Source organism: Cyanistes caeruleus, chromosome 1 (genome assembly GCF_971803275.1).
Source record: "Cyanistes caeruleus chromosome 1, bCyaCae1.hap1.1, whole genome shotgun sequence".
Taxonomy (NCBI): domain Eukaryota; kingdom Metazoa; phylum Chordata; class Aves; order Passeriformes; family Paridae; genus Cyanistes; species Cyanistes caeruleus.
Genome location: NC_141701.1, coordinates 94,384,696 through 94,409,882, shown reverse-complemented (window position 1 = coordinate 94,409,882; position 25,187 = coordinate 94,384,696). Strand labels below are relative to the sequence as shown.

The 25,187-nt window shown below is 37.7% G+C and overlaps 2 long non-coding RNA genes across 2 annotated transcripts; one reads left to right on the top strand and one right to left on the bottom strand.

Annotated features, from left to right (window-relative positions):
* Nucleotides 1–9,720: 9,720 nt before the first annotated feature.
* Nucleotides 9,721–15,734, bottom strand: LOC147655748 (uncharacterized). Its single transcript, XR_015274159.1, has 2 exons — nt 15,515–15,734; nt 9,721–12,285 (listed from the first exon to the last, which is right to left on the bottom strand). It is a non-coding gene; the product is annotated as an uncharacterized LOC147655748 (long non-coding RNA).
* On the top strand, nt 15,635–24,962 carry LOC111923721 (uncharacterized). Its single transcript, XR_015274147.1, has 6 exons — nt 15,635–16,039; nt 16,131–17,482; nt 17,575–17,623; nt 22,694–22,862; nt 22,960–23,076; nt 24,449–24,962. It is a non-coding gene; the product is annotated as an uncharacterized LOC111923721 (long non-coding RNA).
* The last annotated feature ends 225 nt before the right edge of the window (nt 24,963–25,187 follow it).

Sequence of the window (25,187 nt, the reverse complement as noted above, 5' to 3'; positions counted from 1 at the left end):
AAATAATAAAACAAAATATATATATTGGAGCCAAACACTGAAAGAAGATACCACCACTTTCTATTGGTTGTGGAAGTCACAAGGTATTAAGTAGATTATCTGTTAGCACCAATTTCTTCATGGTATAGAGCATGTGCAAGGTCCAGTTCTATGACAATGTGTACTGCTGGAGGCAGAGAAGAAGGAAGGCAGGAAGGCAGGAAGGCAGGAAGGCAGGCAGGAAGGCAGGAAGGCAAGCAGGAAGGCAGGAAGGCAGGAAGGCAGGAAGGCAGGAAGGAAGGCAGGAAGGCAGGAAGGAAGGCAGAAAGGCAGGAAGGCAAGCAGGAAGGCAGGAAGGCAGGAAGGCAGGAAGGCAGGAAGGCAGGCAGGCAGGAAGGCAGGAAGGCAGGAAGGCAGGCAGGCAGGCAGGAAGGCAGGAAGGCAGGAAGGCAGGAAGGCAGGAAGGAAGGCAGGAAGGCAGGAAGGAAGGCAGAAAGGCAGGAAGGAAGGCAGGAAGGAAGGCAGGAAGGAAGGCAGGAAGGAAGGCAGGAAGGCAGGAAGGCAGGAAGGAAGGAAGGAAGGAAGGAAGGAAGGAAGGAAGGAAGGAAGGAAGGAAGGAAGGAAGGAAGGAAGGAAGGAAGGAAGGAAGGAAGGAAGGAAGGAAGGAAGGAAGGAAGGAAGGAAGGAAGGAAGGAAGGTTCAATGAAACTATCAAGGCATGTGATAAAACCAAGATATTTATTTGGTGATCTTCCCCATAACTTTTCCCTACCCCTATGCATCACATTTTCCTATCACCCCAAGGGTAATATGAAAATATTACCCTTAAGCAAACTGGGGCAGGGCCAAATAAACTTTCAGTTTATAGTATACTTCTAAACATATAAAATAATAAAATAAAAATAATAAAACATAAAAGCAACAATAAATAATTGAACATAATAAACCTTAAGAGAAACATCCTGCAGCTTCTACCCGAAGCTCTGAAAATTGTGGGCATGTCTTAAGTTTCTCCAAACCCAATTGAAGGTATCCACTGCATGGCTGAAGCTAACCATTGTTGCTGTACTGCCTGTGTCTTAATGTCAGTACTTTACATTATTGCTGGTAAGCAAATGCTTGCTGTGTGAGCCACATAATTTTTTATCTTCCAGACATTAAATGGAATGATGCACTCTTCTATGCCAACCCAGATTAGTTCTAAAGCCAGTAAAACCAATGAGTTGATTTTTGCAGGAGAAGTCAGCTTAGCCTCTTCTTTCCTTACCAGTTCAAAATGGGAGGTGGCACAGCTTTTCTGGTGCAGTGCTGGCTTCTGGCTTGTTGCTAGCCTACTAATTTGATTTCAAGTACAGCAGAAATGCTTGCATCAGGCTTGAAAAGAATATGTCAATAATCTCAAATATCTTAGTGGATTCCAGACTTGGATCTCTAACATCTACAACATTTTGATTGGTGCAGAGGGATCTAGCTGGCTCAAATGATACCAAGCCCAATTGAGTGCTTTCAGTTATGCCCAGAAGAGTGACCAAAATTGCTTGAAGGCACTCAAAACTTCCAATATGTGCTCAGTTTACAACTATGTTGTCAGAATGTTACTTCAGTCTGAATTTCCACATTTTCACATCCTCACAAACAGTAAAGCTTCCAGATGCCAAAGCAGGTCTCTTTATCCAGATGTGCAAATCCATCAGCTACACTTGGGCAACTTAAATTGCCTTTAATGGCAATGTGATGTAAACAGTTCTATTTTCAACGAAAAACAAAAATCAAACAAAGCTCTACACCAAGCCCAGTGTCTCCGGCACATTGGCTATGTGTGGGTTAAATATCTTCCTTACATATGCCAGAAGAGATTACTAAATAAATGAGGAATTGAAAGATTTTACTTTGATATTACATATTTCACTACCTTGCTATATAAAATAATCAAATCAAATTAAACTACATTGATTTTACAATATAATACTGAATTTCCTTCTCAATATGAATATCCAGCTTATTGCATTCTGTAGTGTTTCTTCTGTATGTCTCCTGAAGAATCTCCAGCTAAGGTTAACACATCTGTACACTTCATAGTACAAACAGCTTATTTCCAAGGCAATTAAAAGCCATGCATTATCCACTTAGCAACTGACAACACATTTTTAATTATCATTTTGTAGTGCCGCATTCATTGTGATGGAAAATTATGCTTTTTCTATAATAATGGAAAGGTTTGGGCTGTATGTGTAGAAAAGTTCCATTATACCATATATTCATAATTCAGTGAAGAGCATTATTGTCTTTGCACTCACTACTTGAATTTTATAATTCAAGGGTGTGTCCATGTGGATATGAGATTGACAGAAGATTTTGATTTTACTATGTTGTCTTGGGAATGCCCCTACAAAAACTGTGTGGGTTTTCTTGCCTTGTGGTATCAGTAGTCCTGAATTAGGCATCTAAGAATTAAACCAAATTTCTTCCCAGACAGAAATTAATAACTTCAGAGTGCCCTACACCGAATGAGCACTCTGAATTATGACACTAAATATATTGTATGTCTAAAGGGTAAACAGGAGAAAGAATGATAAATACATTAACAGCAAGTAACAGGTTTCTCAAATAACTAGTAACTTGACTAGCAAAAGCTTTAATGCTGAAAAAATTGACCGAATTCAGACAAAGAAGCCACAAAACTCCACATTTCAAATTGGTATTTTTTCCAAGCTAATTCTTGGGTTTAGCTCTGGGAGTGACACCTACAAAGGGACTTGGATACTCCAAGACACCATGTCATAATGAGGGGATAGCACAACTGGAAGTTAAAATCCCTCAACTATATCTCCATCTCTGCTAATGGATATTTTTTCAAAGTGTTCTTAAGCAAATAAGCTCTGAAAATTATTATTAAAGAGACAAATTCACAGTGGAATTAAAAAAGGCAGGGTGATGAAGAAGGAGCTGTCACAGATAACAAGCAGCAAATTCTGGGAAGAAAAATGTTACTTGGCATGCTGTCATTGTAGTCAGTACTTCCCCCCAAAGTTTCCTATCTATTGTTCTTTTCCTGTAGGCAGAAAACCTTAACACCAAAGCAGTCACCCTGATTGTCCTGTTCTGCTCTGCTCTGCACTGGGGCAGCCTCACCTGGAGTGTTTGGTGCAGTTTTTGGTGGCACAATATAAAAAAGACTTTAAACTATTTAAGAGTATCCAAAGGAAAGCAACAAAGATGGTGAAGAGCCATGAGGGGAAGCCATATGAGGAGGGAGTGGGGTCACTTGTTCTGTTCAGCCTGAAGAAGAGGAGACTGAGGGGTGACTTCATCACAGTCCACAGCTTTCTTGTGAGTGGAAGAGGAGGGGCAGGTACTGATCTTTCTCTGTGGTGACCAGTACAGGACCCAAAGGAATGGCATGAAGCTGGGTCAGGGGGGGTTTAGGTTGGATATCAGGAAAATTTTTTTCATCCAGAGGGCTGTTGGGCACTGGAAGAGGCTCCCCAGGGAAGTGGTCGCAGCACCGAACCTGACAGAGTTCAAGGAGCATTTATGCTCTCAAGCACAGGAAGTGACTCTTTGGGATGTCATGTGCAGGGCTAGAAGCTGGATTTGATAATCCTAATGGGTCCCTTCCAACTCAGTATAGTCTGTGATTCTGTGATTTCTTTCCAAAACTGAGCAGGAATAATTTCCTTCTTTTAAACTAATTGTATTTTAAAACACATAGTAGAAAATAGAACAAATGTCCACATCGCATGAGGAAAAATAATATGGGCCAGCAGCATTCCACACTGTCATCTCATGAGAATTTATCAAAGATATCATTAAAAGATTAAGATAAACATTTTGTACTAAATCTCATAGCACTGAATTTTATAAATGTTATTTCCTTTCTATCCATGTATGCAGTTTTTTGATGTACACAAAGATTGTTGACAGTTTTTCCTCTGTTCTTTCCTTGAGATGAAACAACCTCAAACTTCCTGGAAACTGAGAAAATCTTATTGCAAACTAGTTTGTCCAGTCCAAGTTTTTCCAGTCTGTGCGTGTCTTCTGTGCTTTACTCCAAACTACACACAATACTTACCAAAGCTGTATTTTTTCCAGTTCTGAGAAGGGTGAAGGGACTATTCCACATCACATTTTTCAGAAGCCAGTGTTATACTTGTTTTTCTGGAACAGTATGACATTGATGAGTTAGATTTGCTTTCTTATTTTTATCTAATCCTTCATACTCTTTTCCAGAGCTACTAATTAACCAATCCTCCTCCATTCTGTCATTTCTGCTGCAGATTATCCCAAAACACATTATTTGCCTTGTGCCTCTCTTCAACTGCATCCTGTTTCTTTTCTGGTCATCCACTTGGAAAAACCAATTTTGAATTCTAAGGCTATTCTCCAATGCACTTAAAAATGTCTAGGAGATTGATTTCAACTTCATAACCAACAAGTGCTTTCCATGGCAGCAATCATTACAGAGGCTCCGGTTATTAAATGAAGGGCAGTAACACTGGTGATGCTATATGCAGAAAAAAATGCAGTATCAGAAGTCTGTCACAAGGAGAGGAAGTTCTCTTCCACACAAATGGAATCTGGGATTAATGTCTAGGCTACTGCCAGAGTGAAACTCTTATGACCAGGTCTCCATTCAGACCTTTCATCACCACTTGGCTTTGAAAATCTATGTGTCCATGCTCCCATCTCAGTCCTGACCAGAGTACAGCTTTTAACTTAAGTACTTCTCCTTGTACTTTGATGTCTGTGTCCTGCAGTTGTACCCACTACAGATGTCAGGTATATTGAGGAGAAAAAGACACAAGAGTGTCTAGTTCAATTAAAAGCAGATAGTTACTTTATTTGACCAGATATTCCACACTCTATTAATTATGGTACCATTGTGTGCAAATCCACGTTATTAACTATTATTTCTAACAATTTACAGTATTAAAAGCTTCATATTTCAATATAGCTCATCAACTGAACAGTAAGAGCTACAAACATAGTCAGTTATATAAATACATATAAATATTAGGAGTCATTAACAGAATAAGAGTTTCTGAACCACATGAAAATAAATATTAGCTGTTTCATGAAGGTAACATCTGATATGGAAGAAGTGATGATTTTGTAAGGCTATGTACTAAGATGGAATTCCTTTAATTTTTAAATAACAAGGTCAAATTATTTCCTGACTCTACAAAAGTCCATAGAACTAATCCTATATCCCTGATTGTGGCAAAATTAGACTCCATTTGATGAAATAATATAAATACAGACTGTACAGTGTAAGTCCAATATCATCATAGTAAATACTTCACTTGCACTTTTTATAGTCAGAAGAAATTAACACTATTAAACAGTAATACAAGTATTCATATGCCAAATATACAACATAAACAAACATTGGTTTGAACAAAGTGCAGTGTGAGGGTCTGCCACAGCTGTAAGTTTCCCTTTTCTGATGAATTCTGAAAATAAATACAAGAAAAGAAGCAGGATTTTACTGTGACTGATAATGTATTTTTCTGGATGCACTGCTAAACATAGCAATTGGAGTTAATAGGTAACTCATACTCATCCCCTCTAGTGCTAATTATCAATGGAGGAGAGAAAAGAACTAATTTAGGCAAGTGTATTCATCTTACTAACTGTTACTACTAGAACAAAGATGCCTAATTCGAAGAAATTCATGAAATAGATCATGCCATACTCACATCCATGTTCCTTAAATACAATGAAAAAGAAATATACATGAATATGAATATCAAATAAGAACATTATGTAAATCGTAATATTGGAATGATGGATGTTGATTTCTTGATCCCCACCATAGCAGTAGCAGTGCTTTGGATGCTATAGTAACAAAATGCTGCACGTAAATGACTGAATCAGTTGCAATAGGATAGATTTTAAGGTGAGACCTGGATATAAGATATTAATTAAGATAAGCCTCCAAGTACCAGCTGAAATTCTTGTTTTGCCCACAGGAACAAAATGTAAGCAATCCAAAGTCTTGTTCTATGACCTCTGCATATATGTTACACAGTAATTACACCCTTACCTAAGTATGAACTTAGCAGTTACAAATATCCTAGTAATTCTGCAATTATTTTAAAGGAGGAAACCCTCAATAAATTTAGGACTTTCAAGCAGGCACTTAAACCACATGCTAACTCAATTGCTTCACTTCTAAGAAAAAGAGAAGTCCATAGCCCAGCATTTCTTCATCACATTGCAGTGAAGCTGGTAAGGCTGAATATCAGAAAGGAATGGCAGAAATAAGAGTGTTCTGTAACTGGTGTTAATTTATTCAGGATAACCAGGTACTGTGCTCTTCCCTCAGCTGAATTTTGTCTTGGGAATATTTTGATGGAGCTACATGAAGCAATGAAGGTTTAGCCACCCAACCTCAATAATCTGATATCCTTGAATAAAATCTTTTCTAAAGAAAAGCAGGATTTAGATTCCCAGAGAAGGGTAGTTTGAAAAAGAAAATAAGAGACGGGATCAATTATCACTATTCCAAATGTTAAGAACAGCAAAAAAAATCTCTTCATGACCTCTGGCATGACATCTTTTGAAATACATCTTATTTTATAAGTAGCCTACTAAATTCAGCTATGTTTTGGTTTTGTGCATATTTTCTTTTCTCACCAGAAATGTAGGGTCTAGGTCATTCACCGTGGCTATCAACTCTATTATTTAGAAAATTTACATAGCTCTCTCTCAAAATATGCTTGATTTCTCTATCTCACTGCCTGCCTTAGATGAAAATAATATTACTTGTCTTATGTTTTCTCCTTTCTTATTTCTGGAGTGTATTAACTTATAGGCATTCTGTATCCCAAACCTTTTTTGTGACATGATTGTACTTTTGCTTCAATAACTCTTTTCCCTTTTTTTTTGTTGACTGACATGAAATATTTATAGATGAATGTATCTTTCCAACTTCCTTATTACTAGGTGGAATATCTTTAAATTTTCACAGATTTTACCTTTCATGACATTGACCTACATCTACTTTTTCACTTTTGATGCTTTGTCCTGAGCATGAATTATTACAGTTTTAAGCATTATTCCAGATGAGGCTGTGTTCCAGCTTTGTTGCATGATGTTATAAATTCTTCAACTCAAATGGATTAAACTCCACACATTTTAAAAATCACACTTCTCTTTTTTGCAATCACATTATGATAAAGTTATATCAAGAACACCTGGAAAATTAGGTTTAATTTTGTGTTTCTGAAAATTACATGATTGTCTCACAGCATTTTGCTCTGCATTCAATTCCGAGATCATGGAATCCCTTCTTTTCATAGCTGTCCCTTTAGGACAACTTCTAGTATGACTTGTATCAGTGAAATGCTTGGGAAAATTTGTCTTTCATGAATCTGTTTTGTTTTGTTCTGTTCTAATTTCTGTTTATATCCATAGTTTAATTCATTGTTTCTTAAAATTTCCTACCATACACTTTCTGACAGTAAGAATTTCTGAACTTGCATTACCAAGCTCTCCTCCAGCCAAAGGATAACATAAAAAAAGAATGTTTCTCCTTTAAATCTTTCTCCATTTTACCTGTGAAACATATCTTATCTACCCTATGAATTCTTTATTTTTTTTTTTATTGCAGGACAGGCCATGATGTTTTGTATTTGTATCTTTTCTGAACAAAAAATGCCCTTGCATATTCCTGCTCTGTACCAGCTATGACTGCTAATTTATTATATTTACATTACTTATAACTTTTCAGGGTTTGAACAATTTTTTTATAGTGGTTCCCTTTTCCTCTTGCTATTTGTTTTGTTGCTTTTTTCCCCAGTGCCCTACAAACATCAGTCTGACCTGCTGAAAAATGAAGCACTGCTTTGCCAAAATAACAATTAAATAACAAAAAAAACAGGAGACATAATTTGGAAGTAAATTCAGATCAACACATATCACTTCTTACTGCAGCCTTCATCTGTGATGGAAAACAATGAGGGTCTGTAATCAGCATCAGATGAGTATTTTTAGCAGATTTAGTAACTGCTCTGTTATACCAAGCTTCCCACTCAGGCTTTGAATTCACCAACATTTTCTTTTCCTCCTCCGAGAAATTCCTGGCAGAAGCAAGCCCTAAACCTGTTGCTATGACTCAGTGCTGATCCATAACTCTGAAAGATTTCCCATGACAGTTTGTCAATAAAAATATGTCAAAGCTTGGCTGTATTGCCCAAAAAATATGGTCAGAAATTATTTCAAAAGGAATTTTATTAATTTGTAAAGAAAAATCATTTTAATATATTTACTACTTACTTGAATGATATCTTTGCAAGAGAGAACATTTTATTGAAAATTAAAAGCCACCATTGTTGTTATTATTATTGTTGCTATCTTCCTCAAATTTGACATTGCTAATTGTTACAGAAGCCATGAACAAACACAGAATGTTATGCAAAAGTTTTGTCTGTTATTCTCATTGTTTTTTGTTTGAACTTTATAATGATGTTTGGAGACACAATCACCTCAGAACAGTCATATTTCACAAGTGTATTCAATTTTCATTGGTAGATTAAATCTATTTTCTTTCTATTACTAAAAATTTTAAATTGATAAGAAAGTCTTGCTATAGTCAGGCTTTCTAATCTACAGCAATAATCACAATCATTAGTATCTAGTGCTTCATAAACATCCCTTTAAGATACTATTTGATATACCATATAGTCTTGTGGGAAACAATCTGGATACTCCTGCTTCAAAAGCAGCTAAATGTATTACAATAAATTTGCTTTCTCTGGGATGCTGAATTGGAAACCTATGAGATGTTGAATAAGGAAACTGATACCACTGCTTATCTGTCCAAAAGCTAGTGGTGTTAGGAAGCCCAGTAATTGAAAAATGGATAGCACTGATATTTGAACCTTTTTATATAACCTTTGAAGTGTAAGCCTTTTGGGGAATAAATTGCTTTTTGTAACAAGAACAATGTCAGATCCCATATTTAGAAACCATGCACTTAATTCATTTTCAGACAGAGAAACTCATGTTGTCTTGTTGGGAAAAACATTGTAAAATGGATTAAGCTTCACCCTGGAGAGATGATAACCTAATATAAATAACTGCAGGCTGATCTTTATTAGTTACTGAACAAATATTGCCAAATAGGACAGGCGACCTTCAATGATGATTGATCTAGGATAAGTCATCAACAGCCTTGTCTCCAGAGAGTAACTTTGGGGCATTTTGGAATTGTTCTGCACTTCTTATTTCAGGGTTGGCACTAACACTGAGTAAGAATAAGTACATCTTCTTTAATGGCAAGATCTAAAGCTAATCTGGTGGCAGAGTAATGACAACTTATTCTAGGGTGGGCAACTGCTAAGTGTCTGCTAGAACTAATCAAACAGGATTGGGTCTTTGTTGGAGACCTGAATCAGCAACAGCTTCCTATGTACTCAGGAGACAGCCTAAACCTTGCTTTTTAGAATCACTGTGAGTATGAAAGTTGTTTTTTTTTTTAAATCTGACATTAGATGAATGAACAATTATCATTATTTACATATTTACATACTCCAGTGCACTTCAACTGGCACCTCATTAATTGATTAATCCTGCAGTTATTCTTTCCTAATATTTTTTTATATTCTTTGCTCAGTCTTTCCTGAAAGCAAAGGAAGTAAAATTTCCTGGTTTTGAAAGTCAAAAAACTTCAGAATATAATTGTAGATGTCTTCGTCTGAAAACCTATTGCATTCCAGTGAGGGTCAGTAAGAAGTCACATTTAGAAGCAGTCTTTAATTATATTTGCTGTAATAATTATAAACTTACAAACAATATTGATACTATGAAGAAGCAACACAAGACACTGTTTGAGAACTCATACTAAAGAGCTGTACTGATTGTGCATGGAGATGAATGAAAAAATAAAATAGTAAACATCTAACTGTGAAAATGTGGAGCCCATATACAAAGATTCATAGCAAAACAGCAATTCTTGAGTATTAGCTACACAAAGACAGAAAGTACTTGGGTTTTAGTTTTATTACACATAAGTACTTTCATATTTGCACAAGTAAACTATGTGCAACTTATCTCTACAAAAGATATTTTGTAACCTGAGGATTTCTGTTCAGCTGATGCATTACTATACAACCTTCAATAGATTCTGGTTTTCTATACATCAAGCATTTATTTAAAGGCAGGGAGTCGCATTAGGAATCTTTGCTTATGTGAGTGCAATTTGATAGTTGGAAGAAGGGAAAATTAAAATTATTAACTCTAATTATAAGGTGTGTCTGTAAAATGCAACACACCCCTGTATTGTTGAAGTCCTCTTTGCCTTCACAGCACTTGGTATGCTCCTGGTTTTGGGCAGCTGGAGAGTAGCAGCAACAAATTTATTTTCCAAAAAGTAGTAGAGTACCGACCTTGGAGCTTTTTTGCCACTTTTTCTTCTAATTTGAATACTTTGATTTTGTTTCAGTGAGTAAAGACCAATTTCAGTTCCTTCTGGCACCAACATTTACAGGCTTGTTTCTTTTCAACAATTATCCTCTTATTTGTTTTGTACCTAGCTCAGGTGACAAAACTTTTTGTCTGTGATCTCTTTTCTCCTTTGTAAAGCAACTATTTTTCCTTTTAGATTTTAAAAGTGACAGAACAAGACTTTAATCCTTGCTGTTTTAAAAATCTAGTTCTTCATCCTCTGATATAAAATAGTTGTAAGAACCTCTAGTAATGTTTCCCTTGTGTAATGTATGAAGTATCTTGAGAAAATCTAACAATAGAAAGACAAGATTATTTATCTGGTGGTAATAAAGAAAAATATTTCCAGTATAAGCTATTACTTTTAATGTTAAAACAAGCAAAAAAGCCCTATGAATTAGGAATTCTGAATTAAATAGCTTAATAATATATCTTTGGTGCCAAAATCATGTCCAGTGTTATTTCACTGATTAATTTATAACTTCTACAAAACAACTGTGATTGAAACTATTTCCTAAGTTAAAGAATCAGTTTGGGGTAGGGGCTAAATATGTTTCTGGTATTTTTCTCTTGCAAGAGACTTAAAATCTCCAAATAGTTTTGTGTAATTTCTCCTGCATCCAGTATTTTATCAATATCTTTCTTTATAAATAATCAGCCTACTTTTGATTAGTATTCTTTTTTGCTTTATATTCCATGATGTCTTTTGTGTACTAGTACCATCAAAGCTCTTCTACATTCTCTTCATGCTTTAGACATGGGTGTGCCATACAAATCTCTCACTGTGTTTGCTTGCTTCTTCAAGAACTGTTATTGTGAAGTTAGTGAAAAAGGTCAGGGTGATTATTTAGTGGGAAAAATCGAATCTGCTGGAACTTTATTGCTTTCCTCTAAGAAATCTGACTTATTTATGACATAAGGTATTTTAGGGCACCTGATAGGACTTACTTCTTTTTTTATGATACTCCTGCCTTTGTGTAAAATTGTGCTATAAATGATATTGACAGTGTCATACAGTACTACTGTATTGTTTTTAAGTTGCATTGTTTCAGCAATTTATAGTCAAACAAACCAAAGTCGTGACTGTCTGCCCTACTTGCAAAGTTGCAGGGACTTGTCTTAAATTTTTCAATATATGTTAGAGAAACTTTTAACAGAGGAAAGTTTAGCATAGCTCAAGGCAAGATGGACTTTTTCTTCTGCATTGAAGCCATAGTTCTTAAAATACATGTAATATGAACAGGTGTATAACTGTGTAGGGATAATCTTGTGATTGGGATATTTTTCTTAATGGGCTTAGTAGACAAGCCCATTGCCAACATTACACCAAAGAGATGCCTGACAAGTGCAATAAAATAGACACACTTCTCAAAAAGGAGAAATGAGAACATCTGAATTGTCCATACCATAAGAGATATTAGATAAAAAGTAGAGGCTGGTTCTTTGACCCCCCAAAGTAATAATCAGGTGAAATAATCAGCTGCTGGGAGGTTACTGGAAAGGATAATTTGTAGTCCCTCTGGAGGCAGTAATGAGATAAAAGGGTCCTTTCAGGCTCTGATGGCCAGAATTATCTTCAGATACTCTTTTTCAAACAGGATTTTTAACCTATAACACTGAAATGAATGAAGATCCTCTTTTCTCTATCCCTCAAAGATAAATGAACCAGCTTTCTCCCTCCATGTTTGCACTACACCACAGGTTATTAACCCCCATAACAGATCCTCATGCAAACTCTCCAGAGGTTTGGTAAGTTCTCTTGTGCTCATGATGGTTACTGCTCTTCAGTAGTACCAAGTTTCAAAACCTTCTTAAGTTACAGTTCTTCATATTCTTGAATGCCTTCTACCTCTTGATCTGGAAAAAAAATCTCCATCAAGTTTACAAAGCCAAGGAAGGATTTAATGTTCAAAAGGAACCATGCAGGCTACTTGTGGCATAACTGAGTTATCCTTTTTAAGCATTCCTCAGAGTTTATTGCTTAGAGAATTATTTTTCATGTTCTGATCTTTGGGTAAATCCAAGTGACTTTACTGTCATTGTTTAAATCAAGATAAATGGATTTTCAAAGACAAAGCATTTTGCATAAATGAGAATAAGATTTCTAAATAATTTTTGGTTGTGGTGGGGTGTCTTAAGTGGTTAGGGTTCCTTAAAACCTGAAATAGGGCTTTTTTTAAGTGATTGAAAATATATTAACCATTCCATGTTTATTGCTATTAGTGTTATTTTATCTTCCAGATAAAATTAGTTATGTTTTCCCTATAGCTGGGAACTTTTCAACTGCAAGCGTACAGAAGGTGCTTGGGATCCAAACTTTAATCTGGTATTCACTTTTTTTTGCAAATCAGAGGGTCTTTGCCAAGGTGTGGGCTCACTGGGACAGCTGTAGCCTTCAAAGCAGTAACCTTGGATGCATGCTGTGTACGGTGTGATGAGGAAGATACTGCACTATTTAGCAATTTGTTCATCTGTACATCACTACTGCAGCTATATCCAGTCTTGTATCCTTCTGTTTTTAGTAATACTGCGCTGGATTATATAGACCTTAATTGTCTAAAAATTTCCTTCTGCCTAATGTTATTACAAATGGAATCCAAATATAAACAATCCTAACCACTATTCTTTTACCATTGCATTTTTAGGTTTGTTCTAGCAAGTGCTAGAGAGAGTTCAGACTCCAGGAATAGTTGAGAAAAATGTGCAAGATACTTCTGCTAGATACAAAACCTATTTTGAAGAGGTTGTAGGGAAAAAACCTGAAATTGGTCAGGCAACTGTTAACTAGCTATCAGTTGTGCACAGAAAACCGTGTGCTGAGCTCTGTGTCCTATAGCAATTCCCAAGATAGTACAGCTGGATTCTGGATTCTGAAAATTACCACACACTGTAAAACCATGAGAGAATGGGGATTCACAACATCTCAAAGGAGAATCTCAAATCCTGATGGAATTATACCCTACAAGTTAGACATGCTGTGCTGGACGTAGCTTTTTATATAGGCTTCTAACCTGAATGTTCTGGCTTTTCAGTAAGATAGTTGGTTTCATAATTGCAATTTTATTTTTTTAAAGATGGAAGAGAACGAGTTATGTAATAACAACAACTAGTTTTTCTGCATGCTAAGCTTAATTGACTCAGTGCTCATTATTATAACTGGATTATCATTGGCTCAATGATAATTTTTGAAGGGGTAGTTTCATAAATGCTTGATCAACTTTTCAAGCCATTAAACATTCTGGGCATCAGCCTCTTAACAGTAATTCTGACATGTTTATCTCAGCTGGGTTTGTAATTCTTCTTTGTTCAGGGTTTGTGATCTGTATGTACAGTAGATTTGGGAAAAAATAGGGGAAAAAAAGAGAAAAAAGAATGCAACAAAAACATACCGCCTGCCAAAAGAAAAAATAAAGTAAGAAAGGAAGAGAGACTATTCCATCACAAAATAATCCTCAGTGACTAACAAATAAAATATTCTCCTTAAAAAGCAATTATGCTTTTGTCCATTAAGTCTGGACACCTGGAGTAAATATTTGTTTCAGATTTGCAGGCACCTTATTACATTTATATTTAAAGGTTAGCTACAACTGTTCCTCTTGGTTACCCATCGTATAATTAACCTCAATGTACTTCTAAATTTGATTTTTAAAGAGAGTATCTCGAGCAGCCCACATCCCAAAAACAACTAAAAAATAAGGGTATTTTTATCATTGCATCTTTAGATTCCACACGCTTGGTCCCCCCCATTAGCAGTTAAACAATAGTTAGAGTTTGACCATTTACGTCTGAACCCATCAGGATGAATTCACGCTCTACTTTTTCTATAGACACACAGAGCCCTTCCTGAAGGAATGGGATGGAGGGATCGGACCCCTGCCTCCGCCAGCGGGGCGATAAAGAAGCAATCTTTCCCAAGCTAGCGGGAAGTGTTTGTTCTGGAGGCAGGCTCCCTCCCTGCCCCGCCCGCCCCCAGGAAAAGCTGAGTGTTGCTCCCGGCGGTGCCGCCCGGCCCGAGGCGGGAGCGGCCGAGCCCAGCCCGGCCCGGCCCGGCCGGCGATGCGCATCCCGCCGCCCAGGAATGCCATCCCGGAGCTCCAGAGCTGCGCCGAGCCGAGCCAGCAGTGGCATAATCTACTAATGGCTTCTTTTCATTTCAGCCCTCCCTGAGAGACTCAGTGGCAGATTGTAGACTCAATTACTCTCATGTCAGGTGATTATCCTAGGTCTTAATGTAATCTTCCATTCACACATACCATATTTCAATTACGGCAGCTATGAAACAAGCTGTGTATTCAAATCACCAATCACCTTATCACTGCTGAACAATGTCAACTGTAAAAAACGCCAGCTGAAGGCAATTACACATGTGTTGAGAACCGATTATGATTACTCTCTGTGGTATTTGTGATGAGCTGGGGAATGTTCTGAAAATTTAATTTAATGACAATATGCTTGCTGTACAATCCATAATACCTCCTGAATCCAGCATGGGGCTATTAAAACTGATAGGAGCATATTATCACCGAACTGAAAAGCTGGGTTGGGATGGTTGCTGGATGTCTCTACAGGGAATGATAGGTAATTTCTCCACATATTTCTAACGGCTGAGGCAGACAGCTTCCAGTTCCAGCTGCACTCTGAAGGTGGTCCCTTCCCCTCCCTCCCCTCTCCCGGAGCTGAGTTAAGGTGTTTTACTGTAGGGGCTGCAGAGGGACGAGGCGAGGAGAACAGGGGTGCGGGAGGCGATGCTGCAGGGACCCCTGGGTACAGCGCCGTTTCCCCGGGGGACTTTAATGAACCTCGTCAAATCCTTCCTCTGATTTTTATTTTTATTTTTTAATTTTATTTTTTTACCTTCCTCTCATTTTGACACCGTCTCCTCTGCGGGGACTTCGCTTACATACCCGTGCAGATTTAACGGGAGGAGGAACAGCCCATTTCCCCCTTTCCAAAGGCCTCCCTCCGGCTCCCTGAAGGGAGAGGAGGCAACGCCGCCCGCCCCGCCCTGCGGGGTCGCCTGTTACCAGGCAACAACCCCGGCCTGGGCAGTGCTTAGCCCCAGATACCCCAAAGCTGTTGTACGCACATGATGAAGGTGAAATTGTAATTCTGTGCGGCTCCCCGGCCAGCCTGGCCCGGCCCTGGCTTCCAACAGGTAGCCAGGCTGGAGGGCACGCAGCGGGAGCCCCGCGGCCTCCTGTGGGCCGAGCCGGCGCGGCGCTGCAGGCCGGGACGAGCAGGAAAAATGCAGGGCCCCGTGCGCCTGTGGACGGGGCCGGTGCGCAGCGCTGCTGCTGCTGTTCAGTGATCTGAATGGGTGCGATCCTAGTTTAGGCCCTCAGCTCATTGCAGCAAGCTGACAGTCTCCGCTGCCTGCGCCAAACACAAAAGTGTCCGGGTCTCTGCAGGCTCCGGCCGATAACGCCGCGCTGGGATCTCCTGCGAGCTCCGTGGCTCCCGTGAATTGTCTGGCTCTCCTTCAAAGGCTGCCCTACGGACTCTGGAGCCTTCGAACAAAATCCATCGGCTTCAGCGCTAAACCAAAAATCACCTACAACTTGAAGGACGTGATGTCATTCGTCTACATACAACAAAAAATATTTTTCATTGAGTATGTACTCATCTGCACTACCATTTCATATACAGAACATTTGTTTCCGCAAGCAGGTTAATTTTTTATTTTTTTTTTTTTTTTTCAACAGGGGTAATTTTCCCTTTTTGTATACAGGAATTTTATTGTGGATTTATCACTCTGAAAGCATTTAAGTAATTCTGCAGCACTTGTGCTTTTCTAGCCTGGAAATCATATAGGAAATCAATGTATGTGAGACACATCTCACATTGTCCCAAACTCATATATTCTAAGAAGGAGGCTTACATGATTTTAATTTTTTTCTTATCAGTTGTTCTTTCACGCAGTGACAAGGACCATGTCTCAATTGTCTTTTGCCAAGGTGTGCCGGATGAGGCACTTGGACAAAAATATCTCACCTGATGTGTAAGGGAGAAGATACTGTAACCCACAAACTGTACTAGAGTACCCTGTTTCTTTTTGGTGCTGACCTGTGCATCTGAATACCACAGACATGTAAAACACAAGGTCAGAAAATAACTAAATAAGGTTAATAAAAATGATTGGAGAAGGTGGAGCAAGCAACTAAAAATATTTAAACAGTATACTCAAATTATTTGTATCTATTTGGAAAAACAGCTTTGGTTGTTAAAGAGGTTTTAACTATATAATTTACTTTTTAAAAAGCCAATTCTAAAAAGGAAACAATGGATAAATAAGACTGATGGAGAAAAGAATAAATCACAGGAGAAAAATATGCTAATAAAATAAGCAATGGTTTACACCAGCTTTTGGGCACATGAAAGGAAACAAGATACTACAGGATTTTCTTGGTTTGCAGAATGTATATGATACTTGTACACAAAATGCAGTGATTAGTATTATTATAGTAGCAGTAGTAGTAAAAATGTCAATATTAACAGCATTGATAGTAAAACCAAAAAATAGCAAATCCAAAGCAGAACCAAGTGGAGCAAATTAATAAGGAGCCTTTAGTCTAAGACTGAAAGCAGCTGTTTCTCCAAAGGATTGAAATGGTGTATCTTCATTCTGTATTAGTCTACAGCTGAGGAATCACTGCCATGTGAGCAGTCTGACTCTGAATTCCAGCTAGAAGCAGAGACTTCAGGACACATCTGCTCTTTGCTACAGGAATTCAGAATTCGCAATATTGCATGCATCTGGCACTTGCAAGGAAAGCTTTCTTTTTACATGAAGTAGAAAGGCAGTGTGATTTGTGACGTTGCTCTTCAAATCTCAGTGTAAAGAGGAAGCCAAGAAATAAAGAAAAAACCCTCAAGTCTCCTGTTAATCATGGAAGTTGACATTGTTACTGGCATGTTTCTTGTATGAAGGGAACAATGTTCTATAAATTAAGGGAAATACAGCATAATGGCATAGCTCCAAACTTTCTCCCACTTACTGATTCACCATCTGATTTCCATTACATGTAGAGAACTTCATCCCAGCATCTCTAATATGGTGAGATTTAAGATTTTTTTTCTTAATCAGATTTGGGTTTTTTTCTTTGTGTTTTTTCCCCTAATTTTTTTTGTACCTTCTTTTTTCTTTAGGCAAGGTATTGAAAGTCCATAAGGAAACTCCATTCGCCTTACACATGAGGTGTGTACATATATTAACTGTAAACACAAGTGGGCACAGTCTATAGAATCACACTTAGAAAGAACTAAAAAATTCTGCCATTTGGCCCAAAATCTGTCATTCATGGCAGCACAGATTTCCCCTCAAGTTGAAGGAAGCATCAGCTGAGCAAAGTTGCCATGATAGACATCCTTCAGGTAGCATAATTTTTTAATTCATGAGGTAAGTTTGTGCTATTTAGAATGAAAAAAAAAATAAATCCATAAACATATTTTTAAAAACTTTGAGGATTTGCAAGTAAAATGTTATTAGATAAATACCCAACACAGTGAAAGGATTTATTACTTTTTCAACAAAATGAAGCTACTGTACTCGTTTTAGAGATTAATTTTATCATGTGAGCTCAGGTATGCTGGACTTCAAACAAAGAAAGAGGAAAATCCTTCATAACCTCCTCCTTGTCCCTAAACAGCCAGAACACCAAAAGTCTAGCCCATTTTGTTAGCTGAATTACATTTTTTCTTTCTCTCTTTGATCCTTCTTAATGTACAATTCTCTGCCAAAAAAGTAAGCTATCTGATTACAAATTGTGCAACTTCTATTGCCCAAGGCAGTTGTTAATTTTTGCCATAGGTCAGACACGATAGAGCCTTAAAAAGAGCCAAGAGCTTCTTAATTGCATGGTGTACCACTAGCTGTTGCCACATCTCAGAGGAGTTATTGCACCTTGCAGATAATGCCCTTTTCCCCTGCAAGCCATGAAATAGGTTCTCCCTACATCAATGTATTAATTAGATTTCCAGACTGTTTCAAAAATTATAGCTGAAGCTGCAGTTCAAATATTTCAGAAGTTCGTAGAAAGATTGTCTGTTGTGGTTTGTTTTGTCTTGGTTTGTCTTTTAATTGAAAAAGAGGAGGCTCTAACCTTGAACACTATTTTATTTTATTTTTTATTTTTTTTTCTGAAGGATGAGGTGGGGATAGAAACCCGACCTGTAAACTTTGTTGCATTAAAGGAATATACAAGTTCGTAAGTTTTGATAGAATTCCAGGTTAACTTTGTCAGTTCTGATGCTGTAAAAAGTGAATGAATTGGCACGACCTGTAGAAATCTCAGGAAACGTTTGAAATTTCTTCAGCTGGCTGTATATCAAGCATACAGTGAAAAAAGGAAATAGAAGGAAAGTAGAAAAGAAGGGCAAAAGGCGAAATGGTTTGTGTCCATTTAAGAAAAAATCAATAATAGCATAAAATTGATTTAGTGCTTGTCATAAAACATAAGTAAGTGCTGGAAAATAGAGAAAATTGAGTCTCAATTTAATCTGCACAAAAGCCACACTGTACTGATGAAGTGATCTGAGGAGAGAGCTACATAAAACCTAAAGACAGATACTTAATTGTCATATTAAAGACTCTCTTTTCTGCCTGCTGGAGTCAAGGGGTAGGACCCATTAATCATGTGGATAAGGGGCATTGAAATCAAATCTCAATTAAAATCTGTTCAATAATGTCTCTAATATGTTTTTCAAGCATTAATTTTTTCCCATCGATTCTACACCCCATAAATCAGATATGTTGCAGTGCATGTAATAGTTTATGGAGGAGAGGATTATGGTTTTTATGAAGTTAATGCAGCAGAACCGTTTAATTTACGCAGGCTAAAGTTTTATGTCTGTTGATAATTTCTATTGTTTTCAGTGGGTGAAAATTCATTGGGATATAAAACTAAAACATTTTTTCTATTTTCATATATATATATGTGTGTGTGTCTGTGTGCCTGTGTTTGTACAAACATACACAAGACATTTATGCATACTTACGACTTATACTTACATGGCCCTATTTGCAAAGATTGTTGTGGAAAAAGAGACTTTTTCTTCTTTCCTTTTTTTTTTTTTTTTTTTTTATTATAGACTGTGGTTTTGGAGAGTGAAGAGGGCAATCTCTCAGGAAAAAAACACAACCATTTTTTGTACTGTTACACTAAGCAATGTCTGATGAAACATAGACAGCAGCAGGGATATTTGCACCTCACTTTCTGGCATTTAAATGAATCAAAGATGATGTGGTCATGAGAAGTTTTGTATGAAATATAAAATTGGTTTGTGACCTGTTTAGAAAGGAAAAGGTTCTTCCACACTTGAAAAAGTATTAAACTTCGCAAAAATCTCATTTCAGCAACTATGTTCTTCACCTGCATTTCCTGACAGGTACAATTGGCTACATCCTTCTTCATTTCCTGCCATAAGTTCTTGTGTGGGTGTAGGTGTATACTGTTTCAAAGCTGACAAATTTTACCTAAGAGTCAGCTGCACTTTGCTGGTTGAGTGAATATTGTTTCCTGACCAAATCTACTCTTCCTGAAACAAAAATCAAAACTCACTTTCAGTATTTAGCCCACCATTTGTAAATACTTTTTGAGATTCCTGGACATGGAAGCAGTCCAATATATTTTCACCTTAAAGAAATATGAGATGCAAATGCCACATAATCGGTAGCAAAATATCCTGTGAATTTATGTGTGTTTTGGCTCAAGAGCATCAGTTCAGAACAAAGTGTTTGATGAAGATTTGGTGCAAGGTGTACTTCACAGTAAGACAAAAGTGGCATTATGTTATGTGCCTTCAACATTTTGAGATGGAACTCTGGATCACCTGCTAAGTCCCCACAAAAACAACTATTAGCTATAAAGTTATCATATAGCCCAAAGTAGTCATAGAATTGCATTCTAATAACATTAATGTCTCCTGATGTCTCTTCCCATCCTGAGCCATTCCTGCATCAGGAACTGTAATGTGATGCAAAGGCGTATAAAGCCTGTCTGTCTGCTGACTTACATCCATTCAGGATCTCATTCTGTATATAATAGTTATTAACTCAAGGGAGTAGTTAAAATCCCAGGAGCCATAGCAGAGGCAGTGTTGGGAGCTACAGGCAACATATATTTTAAAAATAAAACCAGAATTTATAAAAAAAAAAAAATGTTGGTAGTATGGTTACACATGCAAAGGGATCACACTGATGCTGAAAGACAAAATAAAAAATAATGAGACAGAAAATTAAATCGTGAATGTGCTACTCTACTCTCTTCTAATAATACCTTTCTCTTGTAAAGTTGTATTAAAAAAATACTACATTACTATGTATTACTATATATTACTAAATTTCACAGTAGCTAGACACAGTTTTACTGCAGAAGACTGTACATAAGAATACTTAAATATTGCTACTGTAAGTTTTTATTATTATTTTTTTTTGCCAAATCATATTAAGTAAGGAAAGGAGATTGGACACTACTTTGTTCCATAGCTGAAAGTTTTGCCATCAGAAAAGAATCTGAGCAAGATAAATTATTCAGCACACAGTTCTACTAGGGAAAATTCCTTTGGTTGATACAATTTAAGTCACCCCTTTCAGTTTTCCTAACGTAATTCCTACAGGTTAGCTTTACAGACACTTTTTTGGTTTAGACACAGCTATAATTAAAAAAAAACCCAGCATTTCACAGAGAATGTACTTTGGGATTTTCTGCTTATTGCTTTTGAGTTTCAAATGTACTTTGTGTATGTAGGATGTATAAGGATGCATTTTAACATGGTACAAAATTAGCCTATGGAACTCTTTGCTACAAAATTACAACAAATTGAAAAAGCTAAGAAGAAGACTGTAGATTTATCTCAATCATAAAAAGCTTCCACAGTTGCATCAGGTAGGATAAAACATTTTTAAAGGGGATATAAACCCTTGTGCTTTAGGTCACAAACAACAGAGAAGATTTAGAAACACACCTCCAGCCTATGAGCAGATTATTCTGCTGAGGTGGGCCGTACCTTTTCCTGAAAAGTCTGGTACGGATTGTGCTCAGGATGCCATCTCTTTGGTGCACCACAGTCCTATGGCCTGTCTGTATGGATGCTTGAAACTTTTAGTTATCCTTGCAGTTCAGTTGGTTTCCCAGGTTTTTTGCCTGCCAAAATTTTCTGAGTAATCCTTCTAGAGGTTAATCCACTAGAAGATGACTCTTCCAAGCTGACACCCTGAATTATCAGCTTTTCATTTGCTCTCTGCAGCTAACTGGGAAAGCTATTTCTTGTGACTTCAGCTGGGCTTATGTGTGGGATGAAAATGGTACTGCTGGTCTGCAGGCCACAGATCTCCTGGGTGTAGAAAGCCTCTTTGCCAGCTGCCTCAGTGCTGTTTTTAATATTAGCCATGTGTAGAAGTGAGAAGTAAGAAAATATTTCCTCTGTTATTTAAATACAGGAGACAACTCCACCCATTAATGTTCAAAGATGAACTACACAAACCTACATTATATAATGATATATCTTAATATTATATCTTAATTCAATTTAAATAGATTTTGTTTCCTCCAGCTAAAAATCTGTCAGGATTCTTACACAGCTGGGAAGATTAGCATAGGCTGGATCACAGCTCAGGGTCCAGGATGTTCTCAATTACTCTCTGAATATCCATTCAGATCCATAACTTTGACCTGGTAATTTCCAGCAATTCTAAAACTCAATCCTTAATTAAGATGTCAAACTTTAGCACTTTTCTCAAAGGATTAGTGACTATCCCTTGCTAATTTTAAAAATATTGATGTCCCTGGGGCATAGCTATGTGAAGCTGTCTCTTGCCAGACAGTAAAAAAAAAAAATCGGTCATGAATAGTTCACAACATTGTTTATCCATTTTTTCAAATGGCAGGATTGGATCAAACCTCAGTATCTAGCTTTTCATACATAAAAAATGCAGTCCTTGAAAACACATAAATTGATTCTATACTAATATGCTAAAGAACACAATGGATGTAGACCATTTCTGATTGTTCATTGAAACTATAATCACAGTTTGGGGAAGTGGACTTGAGATAAATGATTACTAATCTGGTTTTGACAGACACCATGACAATAGGATAGCTTTTTCTATTATCACATTACACAGCTCCAGAGACAACATTACATATTATTAAATAGAAACAATAGTTTCTATGTTGATACACAATATACCAAAAATTTCCTGTGGTTTGTGTTTCACTTTCTTGTTATACCTCAGTCCTTTTATCTTTCTTGCATTTGACATTTGAAGGAGGAAACAGAAGATTTGCTGAAAGTCCAGCAACATCTTGTGAGGATCGAGGAGCGGTATTATTTAAGGTGTTCAAGCCAGTAGGATCAGGTATGTGGCTGGGAGAATGTGGATGAGGCAGGAATGGCAGTGAACAAAGATGAGGAGAGAACTACATGTGCTCATCAAGGTAGGAATTGAGGGGAAAAGAACTATAAGTTGCTATAACTAAAGCTTAGTTAGTTATTATTAATCAAGTTATTAATATTACTTCTCTGTCCCAGCAGTGACCTCAGGACTTTTCAGCTGTGGTGGCTCATGTTATTCCATGATCTCACCTCCAAGCCTGGTGGAGATGATGGAACAGATCTGCCTAGAAGCTAAGTCACATAGAGGACAGGGAGGTGATTTGGGACAACCAGCACAGCTTCAGCAGGGGAAAACCCTGCCTAACCAACCTGGTGGCCTTCTGTGACAGATTCACTACATCAGTGGACAAGGGAAGAAGTAATTTATTGGACTTCTGTACAGCCTTTAACATGGTCCCCCACAACATCCTGCTCTCAAAATTAGAGATATGTGGATTTGATTGGTGATAAGGAATTGGTTGGACAGTCACATCCAGAAGGTAGTGGTCAACAGCTCAGGGCCATGATGGAGATCAGGGACAGTGGGTGTCCCTCAGGGATCTGTATTTGGAGCAGTGTTATTTAATATTATTATTTAATATCTTAGTGTTATTAATGACATAGACAAAGGAATCAAGTACACCCTCAACAAGTTTACAGATGACACCAATCTGAGTGGTGCCATTGACATACCTGAAGGATGGGATGCCATCCAGAGGGACCTGGACAAGCTCAATTGGACCTATGGGAACCTCTTGAAGCTTAACTAAGCAGTGTGCAGGTGCTATGCAAACCCCGTACCAAGAAAGGCTGGGGGAAGAGCAGGTCCAGAGCATCCCTGCTGAGAAGGACTTGGGGGTGCTGGTGGATGAGAGGCTGGACATGACCTGGCAATGTGCACTTGCAGCCCAGAAGGCCAACCTTATCCTGGGCTGCATCAAAAGCAGTGTGGCCAGCAGGGAGAGGGAGGACATTCTTTCCCTCTCTTCTGCTGAGACCCCACCTGGAGTGCTACATTCAGCTCTGGGATCCCTGACACAGGAAAGACATGGAGTGAGTCCAGAGGAGGCCACCAATATGATTAGAGGGATGGACTGCCTCTCCTTCAAGGAAAGACTAAGAGAATTGAGATTGTTCAGTCTGGGAAAGAGTAGGCTTTGGGTGACCTAATTGCAGCCTTCGAGTAAATGAAGGGAGCATAAAAGACTTATGGAGAGGGACTATTTGCAAGAACGTGTAGTGACAGGACAAGGGAAATTACTTCAAACTGAAAGAGAGTAGATTTAGATACTAGGAAGAAATTCTTCACTATGAGGATGGTGAGAAAATGGAACAGGTTTCCCAGAGAAGGTGTGTATACTCCATCCCTGGAAGTGTTCAAGGCCAGGATGGGACTTTAAGCAACCTGTTCTAGTGGAAGATGTCCATGGCTATGTTAGAGAGGTTGGAATGAGATGATCTTTAAGATCCTTTTCAAACCAAAACATTCTGTGATTCTATGGTTTATTCTATGATACTATTCCCTGCATATATTGTAGGAGTAGCAGAGCTCAGTCTAAGCTGTCCTGATAATTAGAGATAAAAACAGTGATTTCAAGGGCTTTTTTATCAGCCAAAAGCTGAAATTTTATTTCTTCTCTCTCCCTAGCCCATCTCCTTTGTCATTCCAGAAGAAACAGGAGTTTCTTCAGGTCTGTGCCCTGCTGTCTACCCAAAAATTCTCTGATGACAAATCTCAGATTGTATGCTCCAGTTTAAATCTCCATCCCCTTTTAGCTGAAAGGATTGATTAGAGATCTGCTGGTCACAGTAACTGAATTGGAAAGGCAAGCTAGGTGATTTTGAACAACAGGTCACTATTCCTGTTTTACTAAGGTTTCAGAAAGCTGAAAGACTTACCAAAGGTTATCTAACAGTAACCTTGGCAATACCAAGAATAGAATTCCTGTGCCCACAATGGACATGTCAGGCACTGGCCACATCACTTTTTTTCATGGAAAAAAAACCAGCCTAACTACCAGGTTGTAGTGCTGATCTTACTATGTCCTAGCTTTTAGCTGCCCTTGTAATTTGTGCTGCCTCTTTTCATGATTCCCAACAAGGGAAATATTTAAACTGAGTAATACACAGAAAGGGGGAATAAAGAGAAAAGTCTTTTGAAAGCGCTGCTATCTGTTGCTTTATTCCAAAAGTAAGACATCTGCTTTTTGGAAACATCATTATAAAATAATGATGAAAGAAGGAGTTTTTTATAGTGACAGAAAAGATAGGGGCTGTACTACACTAGAGATGTCAATTTTCTTTTTCTTTGTGGTTTTATTATTCAAAATAAAGATTATGATCTTTGTTTGAATTAGAATAATCCTAGAATTAGTAAGTGGAATAAT